This window comes from Phalacrocorax carbo (assembly GCF_963921805.1).
Source record: "Phalacrocorax carbo chromosome W unlocalized genomic scaffold, bPhaCar2.1 SUPER_W_unloc_14, whole genome shotgun sequence".
Taxonomy (NCBI): domain Eukaryota; kingdom Metazoa; phylum Chordata; class Aves; order Suliformes; family Phalacrocoracidae; genus Phalacrocorax; species Phalacrocorax carbo.
The window spans coordinates 64,948-73,616 of NW_026990248.1; the positions used below are offsets into that span (position 1 = coordinate 64,948).

At 46.0% G+C, this 8,669-nt stretch overlaps 1 long non-coding RNA gene across 1 annotated transcript; it reads right to left on the bottom strand.

Moving 5' to 3' along the window:
• Positions 1-849: 849 nt before the first annotated feature.
• LOC135310827 (uncharacterized) lies at positions 850-3,926 on the bottom strand. Its single transcript, XR_010370817.1, has 3 exons — positions 3,687-3,926; positions 2,019-2,110; positions 850-893 (listed from the first exon to the last, which is right to left on the bottom strand). It is a non-coding gene; the product is annotated as an uncharacterized LOC135310827 (long non-coding RNA).
• Positions 3,927-8,669: the final 4,743 nt, after the last annotated feature.

Here is an 8,669-nt window from a genome sequence, read left to right on the forward strand (position 1 = left end):
GCCTTTCCCAATTTGGCCCATTTCTGGCCTGCGGTTATTCTTAGGATTAGTCTGGAGGCAAAGATCGCACTGCTGAGTCACCTGTCTTACTGTACTGTATAAATTTCTGGCCACAATTTCTCTAATTAAATATTTATACAGAGCTTCTGTCCCCCAATGACTTTTTCTATGTTGCTCTCTTACTAAATGCCATATTAAACAGGAGGGAATGATTAATTTTCCCTGTGGGGTGTGGGCCCACCCTTCTTTGTTATATGACCCTTCCAAATCTGTGATAAGCTTCTGGTCCTCCTTGGTATATTTTGGCTTACTTTCTAGAGAAATTCATCCATCAGGGACCAGAGCTCCTTCCATTGTTACCTCTGTTTTGGCTATTTGTTTTGCCTCTCTAGCTGCCAGCTCATTTCCTTTTTCCAATTCTGAGCTCACTTTCTGGTGTGCCTTAATGTGCATGATTGCCACTTTCTCAGGAAGTTGGACAGCCTCCAACAGCCTCAAGATTTCTTCTGCATGCTTGATATTTTTCCTTTGAGAGTTTAATAGTCCCCTTTCCTTCCAGATTGCTCCATGCGCATGCACAACCCCGAAGGCATATTTCGAGTCTGTATATATGTTCACAACTTTGCCTTGGGCCAATTCCACGGCATGAGTCAGAGCGATTTTTTCTGCCTTCTGTGCAGAGGTATTCATGGGCAAAGGCTCTGACTCTATTACTTCTTGGCTGGTGGTAATGGCATACCCCTCATGTCTCTTATCACTCAGGACATATCTGCTTCCATCTGTGAACCAGTTTTCCCCGTTTTCCATAGGTCTGTCTCTCAAATCTGGACGGCTTGCAAATAATTTTTAGCTGGCTTCATGGAGAGGGAGGCAAAAGAAAGCATCTTTCAAGTCTAAAACAGTGAACCAAGTTCGTTCAGGTGTTAATACGGTCAACAGGGTGTATGGATTTGCTACTACAGGGTACAAGTCTTCGGTTATCTTATTTACAGCCCGTAGATACTGGACCACACGGTATGACCTGTCAGGCTTACGAACAGGTAAGATAGGAGTGTTAAAGTCAGACTCACACTCTTTCAATAATCCTCATTGCAAAAATTTTTCAATCACTGGCTGAATTCCCTCTCTATCTTCCTTCTTTAGGGGGTATTGCTTAATTCTTACTGGTTGCTGACCTTCTTTGAGTCTGACTTCAACAGGTGGTGCATTCTTTGCCCTCCTGGGTATATCGGTGGCCCATACCCCAGGATATACCTGGTTTAGAATCTCTTCACTGATTTTTTCTTCTGTGAGAGGACTAATTAAGGATAGACTCAGGATTTGGATGTACTGTGGGTCTTTCACTTCCAGAGTAATTTATCCTTTTTCAAATGCAATTTTCACACCCAATTGTTCTAACAAATCTCTTCCCAAAAGTGATTTTGGGGAATTGGACATATACAAAAATTGGTGAATGCCCCATTGTTTACCTAATTTATACTCCAGTGGCTTACAAAAATATGCCTTTTCACTTTGGCCAGTTGCCCCTTTTACCAAGATATATTAATTCTCTAGGGGCATCAAGGCTTGATTTAAGACTGAATATGTTGCCCCTGTAGCAACTAAAAATTCTACTTCTTGTTGCTTTTTCCCTAGCTTCATTATAACCAGTGGATCCACTAGGGTAGATTCCCCAGGTCCCCATCAATCTTCTTTCACATGAGCTACCATTCTTCCCATCTGGTGGCTTCATCCCTTTTCTTTATTTCTTGGACATTCCTTTTTCCAATGACCAAATCTCTTACACAAAGCACATTGATCCTTCCCCAATCGGGTCTGTTCTCGTCTAGGCCTTTCCTCCCCTTCTCTAATAACTGCCCTTGTCTATACATTTCCTCTCTATTACTAAATTCTCTCCATGCTTCGTCCAGTAACACTTCCAGATTTCTACTTTCTGTGGTGCGCAGCTTCTGGAGTTTGCGCCTGATATCCCCCGTGGACTGACCCAAGAACAGGGAGACTAGTTGTTGTACTCCTACCTCTGACCCAGGATCCAGCGGTGCGCTGCGGCACATTACATCCCTCAAGCGATCCAGGAATTCAGATGGGGATTCGGAAGGACCCTGTTTAACTGCATTGTTCCCCCATCTGGCCCTACTGCCTCCCAAAGAGGAGCTTGTAATGCTGTAGAGGCAGTCCCAGAAGTAGTTTTCTTCCTTGTGCAGGAAGATATGGGACTGTCTGGGGGAGTGGGATTTCCATCCGAGTCCGCATCCCCTTCCTGTGGTCGAGGGGGAGGCTTAAACGAATCAGTTAGATCTTGTTCTGGTGCCTGATGAATTTTATCTACTTTAGTGCACCTTTGTCCAATGCTACATGCCGAACAACACCGCCTTAGTTTACCTTTAAGTCCCTTGTTATTTTCTTGCTCAAGTGCGAGTACCATAGGGTCCTGTGGCGGCACCATCCCACAGTCCCTTTGCCACTCTGGATGATTTCGGAGGGTGAAAAACATGTCTGCATATGACACTTCATCCCACTTCCCTTCTCTCCTTAGAAACAACATTAGCTGTAAGAGAGTGTTATAATCTATAGATCCATTTAACGACTACTTAGCTTCACCTTCTAGTTTATACAACGGCCACCATTGATTACAATATTTTATAAGGGTCTTTTTACTTTCTGTTCCCCTAGTCCCAACTATGTCTTTCCAATGAGCCAATACACACCCCAGGGGGCTCTTCTTTAAAATGCCGCCCTGGGTGTTACCCATTCTTCTGACTTTCTCTTCCTCTCTTTATACTACTTCCTGCTTATCCTAATTCTTTGTTTCAATTTCCACACGGATCTCTTTCTATAGTTCTCTATAGCTTTCTCCCAGCTTCCCTCCCACAGATCCCAAACACCTGGGATCAAGTAAAACTTTTTGGTTCTGCCCACCAGTGTGGGGATTTGAGGTCACTTGTGTTCTGCGAGAGTTAATTATGTCTTATTTGAGTAAAAGCCTTGATTTCCCTTCTCATCCAACCCTTTCCCTCGTTTGAATGTTTCTAAAGTTCAAACCCAAGCTACCGGGGGTCTCTTTTGTTCTGCCACTCTGATGATTAGCCAGTCTCCCGATACTTAGGAGAATGGCCAAGCACCACGGCAGCTCAATTTACATAACAAAGATTTACAAATTTATAAACATTCCAGGTGCTTTGTCCATCTCTGGCCGTGCTCCTCGCGGAGTTACGGAACCACAAATCGGGACTCCCACTCACTTCACAGCAATGCTGTGTCTCAGACACAGATACACACAAGTTTTCAACATACAATACTCGGGCAAACAAAACAGAAAAGATACACAATTATCGGTCCAGCTTCAGACACATATATACACAAGTTTGCAAACAAAACAGTATCGTTCCAGCTAGTATCTCTCTAGCAGCTGCAAATACGAAATAACCCAAGCGCAATTGCTTCTTATATACCAGTCATTAGCAGGTCCGTCCTGGCTCCCGACACCGGGATGCAGCGGTGGCCTCGGATTCACTCGATCTACCCCCAAGATCGCTAGCGGCCGCTCTATCGGTCAGCGAATCCCCTTGTTACCTTACAGGGTACCTTCCCCTACGAGGACTCTGCTGCACGCCAGACGTCCCTGCGCAATTTACCAGCTGCCCCGGCCACGCGTACGACTTACAGGCCCTTCCTATAAAACATACCGTTTTCTTCCGCGGCTTCAGGAGGTTGTTGTCTGCTCCCGCGGTGAGCGGCCGGCAGCGGAGGCTCCTCCGAGAAGAGTTCTCGGGGCGCGCCTAGGGGCGTCCGCTCCGCAGCCGATCCCGCAGCCAAGCAGAGACTCCTGGCTGGCTCGACAAACTGACGTGCGGAAAGCGGACTCCACAATCTGTAAGACTGTAAAGTAGGCATGTTTATTCAGCGCTGGGCAGCACGGGGGGTAGTCCCACTGTCACCGAAATCGGGAATAAACCTCGTAACACCAATGTAGTGTTAAAAGGCAGGCATTCTTTATTGCAGGGCTGGATGCACGGGGGATCGCTCCTCCAAGCGTGTATACCTTACACACTCTTCTCGTGAGTTATAGATCAAAAATATACATATTCAATAGTATTCTCTTTGGTGATTGGTACGAACTTGCTCGCTTCACAGGTAAATTACTGCACAGGCTCAGTTGTCCTTTCCCGTTGTTCTCTTTTGAGTAGGTGGTATTACTTGGGTCAGTGGTCCGTGAGTCAGTGGTCGCGATCTCCCCCTGCCGGAATTACCTTTTACCTACTTGGCTCTTAATCTTGGCAGTCCTGGCCAGTTTTCTCAGTCCACTACACAAAACCACATTTTGTCATCTTTTTCTGACAGAAGCACATTGTCTATTGTTTCATTCACATTAATGATTACCTAGGGACTAAAATACAGATCAACAGATACACTGATTCGTACACTCCATGTTCCCATAATATAACAACAACCCTGGTTGATTCATTTCATCACTTTGGTTACATTTCCCCCCTTTGGAAGTTTTGAAATAATCATCTTTTCAATACTTCCATCTTAGATCAATAATATTCCACTATATCAGTTTAGTGTTTGGTTCATCTTCTCAAATTTCCTACTTGAGTGTGGTCTCCAGGGCATATGCAGGTCTCATTTTATACCCAAAAAGCAATGCATTGGTGAGGGGCTGCAGCTGAAAAGCTGAAGAAGGCTGAAGGAAAATCTGGGACTTTCTGCCATACCTACTGCTGAAAAAAGTTTGTTACCCTTGGAGATGACCCTACCACCCCTCCTCCCCATTGTCAAACTTTGTTTTTTTCCTTCTTGACCATGTTGGGGTTTTTTTTCCTCCCTTTGTTCTATAATTCTTACAGGGCAGATATATTTGCTGTGACTGGTGAAAGTCACTTCCTTTAAGGCCCTTTTGGGTCTTTACTTTCTGTAAAATTTTATTAAATGTTCTCAGGACCCTTCTGCGTTTCTCATTTAACAGAATGAGAGTTTATACCAGGTTAGACCAAGGACCCATCTATCAGCATAAGCTGTCTTCAACAGCAGCCAATATTAGATGTTTAGGGAAGAATATAAGAACAGGACAAGTGAGTAAAATTGTTTCCCAGCTGCCAGAAATCTAGGTTTCAGGATTTTTTAAAGCCTGTAATATCTGAATGTAATAGCCTTTGATGGATTTTCTTCTGTGAATTTGTCCAGTCACTTTTTGAAATCATGTACATTTACAACACTGAACATGTTCTATGCCAAAATGTTCCCCTACTTTAATCATACATGGTGTGAAGCAACTCCTTTTGTTTGCTTTAAGCCAGTCGCCTGCTTGTTTAATCTGATGCTCTCTCATTTTTGTAGTAGAAGAGGCAATGAACAATTGTTGTTAAACACCCTCTGCTGTTCATGATTTTGTAGATTTTATCACACCCTGCTTGGTCAGCTCTTTTTCAGGCTGAAGGGTTCTGCTTCAGAATCACTGGATTAGCACAGAAGTAATTCTGTACTGCTGACGATCCTTGCCATCCTTCTCTCTGATTTTTCTTGTTCAGCTCAGGCTGTAACTGTTCCCAGGTATCTGTGATTGGAAAAAGAGCCACATCTGTAGCTGTACGCTTCTACGGGAGAACTTATCTTGGGCCGCATACCTCCGGGACACAGGGCTCTACCCACCCTGGGGACAGTGATGCACAGACATCAATATGATGGATACAAAATGTCCGTCTATTTGGCTGCGTCACACGCTTATATAGCTCTTGCGGTTCCTGTTCCTGCCACTCCTATGGGGAGGAGTCTATCTTTCCGTCACATCCCGTAATCTTCCGGTCGCTGATCCCTGTCTATTCCCCTACATCTCCCCCTCCCCATGCTACTAAAATTCTACAAAGCTACTTGCGTAAGTGGATACATATTGCGGTCAGGTCTATATTCATGTAACGCTCGCAGGCGCTCTTTGATTTGTCTTATAACACAGCATAACAATGGTAGCCCACAAGTAACCATGATTACTACACACAACAAGATCCCCCCAATTATTACTATCCAGTTCCAGTTTATATCCCTCTTTTGCCGCCCTCTCCCAGTGTCGCTCTCGTTGCAATATTGCTTGCGATCTTGTCAAGGAGCTCATTTCTTTTCCCAATGGTACGGCTAGCATGAGGATCCATGTCAGCAGACCCTGCAAAAAGACAACTCAGAAAGGGATTATTCATTGTACATCCTTGCACAGTTCTGCTTTCACACACTTTGCAGGCACCCATTCTATGCGCCCTTCATTCTCAACCACGGTGTAGCCCCTCCCCAGGCATCTCAGTTTCCATCCTCTCTCCCATTGCTCACTGCCTGGGAACCTTACTCGTATCTGCGGATAGCGCTCGCCTGCTTGAGCCTTGCCAAAGTGCTTCTCCACTGCTGTAACTTGCTCCTGCCCGCGTATAAAATGATTAAGCGAATATAATGCACGCATTAAAATAGTTTGCTGAGCTGCTATGGGTATAGTTCCCTTATACCTCTCCCCCTCCCCAAGCTGTATTATCTTTGCTTTCAAGGTGCGATGAGCGCATTTAACTATTGCCTGCCCCGTGCTATTGTAAGCAATGCCGTGTTTTAATACAATATTCCAAGCTTTACACCATTCTTCGGTACTTCGAGCCCGAAAGCATGGTCCATTATCTGTTTTTATCTCGGTAGGCTTTCCAAGCCACGCCATCACTGTGGTCCAATGCGTAGTCAAGTGCGTTGCGGTCTGCTTCCGATGTTGAGTAGCCATGATGACTCCACTATATGTATCAACTGTAATTGCCAGGTGCCTTCCGGGGGCCAACTGTGGGCATTCAGTAAAGTCAGTCTGCCAGATAGAATTTGCTTCCAGTCCTCGAGGGTTGACTCCTGCCTCCCACAGTGGCGAGTGCTGACAGTAAGGACAGGTGGCTACTACTTCTCTTGCCGCTCTTATTGAGATGCCACACTCCTTTGCCAAGGCTTTAGCACCCAGGTGCAGTTGTTCATGTAGTTTCTTTGCCTCCGCCAAGGTCCAGACTCCCGCGGCTGCCTCATCAGCCATGCGATTCCCCTCAATCAGTGGTCCAGGCCCCGTCTGATGACTGCGAATGTGAATTACTGTCACAGTTGCTCCTCGCTGCGATAAAGCAATCTCTAGCATCAAGGCAATTTCCGTGTGTGGCACACCCTCTCGTTTCATGGACATGACTAATTTATACACATATAAGGAGTCTGTGCACACATTTATATGCCGATCTATATCCTTTCGCAGGGCCATCTCTAGCGCTTTCGCCTCCAGCCACTGCACACTTTTACCTTGCTCCTCATACGTCTGGCGCATCCAACTATTCTCTTCTTTCCACACTACCGCCGCTCTGTTCGTCTTTGAGGAAGCGTCTGTGAAATATGTTGGTCCTGGGTGAGGGGTATCCAAAACTCTACTATCCACACTGAAATCCACCACTTTGGCTGTTTCGGCCCACTTCTGTACCGTGCCTGTGACGATTTTCCCTGGGTATGAGTATACTGCCAATTGTATATCCTCTTCGCTCTCTACCACCTTCTGCCATTTCTCCCCATTCCACGGCACTGTCACCTTATCTGGCTCTTTCCCAAAAATTACCTTGCTTTCCCGTCGCAGCCACCAAATCATTCCCGCAGCTACCTTGACTTTTGTGGAGAATGCATCCTTGGGAACCTTCTGATATACCCATCGCAGTGGTTTTTCTTCCCCTGCTCGTATTTGATATAGCAATCCTAACCCTCCACTGGCGGTCAGAATCCAACCTGCAATTAATTCCTCCTGGGGGTCCCACCGCCATATTCTTTCCTTTTGCATTCGATGTTCTATCATCTGCAATTGCTGGACTGCCTCAGCGTCTAAACTCCTGGGCTCCCATGGGTCGGTCCCTTTCAGCAACGCATAGAAAGGTTGCATCTCCTCACCGGTGACGCGCACGAACGTCCGCAACCACTGCAGTGCTCCTACCAGCTTCTGGACATCGTGTAAATTTTTAACCTTAGGTGTAAGTTTAATAGGCTGAGCTTGTACGGAATCCCCTTGTATTCTAGCACCCAGAAATCCACACACTGGTCCTCGCTGTACCTTTGCCTCCGCTACCTTGAGGCCCTGTCCCGCAAGGCCCCTTTGGGTGTCTGAAAAGACTTGTTCACACAACGCCTCGGTGGGCACAGCTATGAGGATGTCATCCATGTAGTGGATCATGTAGATTTTCTCCTGATACTGCTGCCTTACTTGCCGCAATGCGGAAGCCACATACCTCTGGCAAGTCGCTGGAGAGTTTTTCATCCCCTGCGGAAGTACTGTCCACTGCCATCTACTACCTGGTTCTGTGCGGTTCACCGCGGGCAGAGTAAAGGCAAATCTCTTTCTATCATCTGGATGTAGCGGAATGCTGAAGAAGCAGTCTTTGATATCTAAAATAATGACTCGCCATCCTCTCGGGACAGCACTCAGATCTGGTAGGCCAGGTTGGAGAGGCCCCATGTCCTCCGTTTGCTGATTTACTGCTCTAAGGTCATGCAGCATCCTCCATTGGTTTTTATCTTTCTTTTTTATAGCAAATATAGGGGTGTTCCACGGGCTCATCGAGGGCTCTAGGTGCCCCGCTTCGTGCTCTCGTTTTACTATAGCTCTTACAGCCTCTGTTTTCTCTGTTGTCAGGGGC